The 1,206-nt window shown below is 55.4% G+C and overlaps 1 non-coding gene across 1 annotated transcript; it reads right to left on the bottom strand.

The window, feature by feature from the left end:
• Positions 1-329: 329 nt before the first annotated feature.
• Positions 330-491, bottom strand: LOC148016719 (U1 spliceosomal RNA). Its single transcript, XR_015688227.1, has one exon. It is a non-coding gene; the product is annotated as a U1 spliceosomal RNA (small nuclear RNA).
• Positions 492-1,206: the final 715 nt, after the last annotated feature.

Here is a 1,206-nt window from a genome sequence, read left to right as displayed (position 1 = left end):
GGGGGGTGCTTTTGCAGAGCGACCATTTTTGAAGAAAAGACCGTCAGGTGTTTTGTGCGATCCCTGATGACCCCCCGTCAGACTGTCAAAACCCTGCCATCTGCAATCAGACGAGCGATTCCACTTTCTGGCCGAACAGACGAACCTGCCCTGCTGACCAGGCTGCCGACTGGGCAATCAGACGGACGAACCTTCTTTGCCTTGTGATAGAGAGGACGAGCCCGGCATGGAAGCACCCAACAGCCATATCCACGAAGCACCCGAACCTGTCATGAGAACACAAAACTGTCATCCGGTTAACTTCCGATATCGGAGGTCTGAGGAGTTGAATAGGGGCCGCGCGAACGCGAGCCCCCGCTGCCACAAATTATGACGTGCACTCTCCCACTCAGGGGAGATGCTAGGGTGCGGCCCGTCCGCAGTGCAATGGAGAGGCCGACCCTAGGCCATCGGCCTTCTTGATCACCGATAGACCCCGCCCAGGTAAGTATGCTTCTCCCATCCCCAAGCTTCGCCTTAAGTAGGCGGTCAAGTCGGTTACCTGCGTCCCCCTCTCCGCCCACTACTCTCCAGCCCTGCGCATCTCTCTACCTACGGGAGGGGTCGAACGCCAAAGTCCCCCCCAACCCAACTCCAACACGTGGCAAGAGCCGAAAGGATACGCTGGGGCGATTCACAAGCCAGTTTTGATGAGTCGTGTTGCTTCGAGGATTCTGCTTCTCGCGCCTCCTTTCTTGGAGGGGCCATTTACTCCAGTGCCGTGAGATGGCCCGGGGCGGCAGACCTTCTCTCCGCTCCTCCGAGAGCCACCACTAGCGTCGTGCGTACCCTAGGGGCATTGGGATCGCCTCGACCTTCCGAGCCTTGTTAATGCCTCCGCCCAGCTACCACAAACCATGGAGGCACAATAGCTCTTTCATGTCACCAAGGCAATTGGCTGCACATAGATAAGCACTTGGCTAGTAATGAGCCTCATTAATGCCTATGCGCTCCGCTGCTCCAAAGCTTGGAGGCAAGGTCGCGACGATGCGACAGTTCTGGGGAAAAGGCAACATACATACTTGCTTTTATCTAAAAGATTGCTACAAACTCGACCCAAACAGAAAACTCCTGTAGGATAAGGTGAAAGAGGAGTCAAAAGCTATAGGGGCTACATGTAGCCTGTCAAACTAGTCCTTGTTCCAAGCGCTCTTTGAATTGTGAGGC

This window comes from Lygodium microphyllum, chromosome 23 (genome assembly GCF_053477565.2).
Source record: "Lygodium microphyllum isolate KBCC chromosome 23, Lygodium_microphyllum_v1.1.10, whole genome shotgun sequence".
NCBI lineage: Eukaryota > Viridiplantae > Streptophyta > Polypodiopsida > Schizaeales > Lygodiaceae > Lygodium > Lygodium microphyllum.
This window is presented reverse-complemented; position numbering and strand designations above follow the sequence as displayed.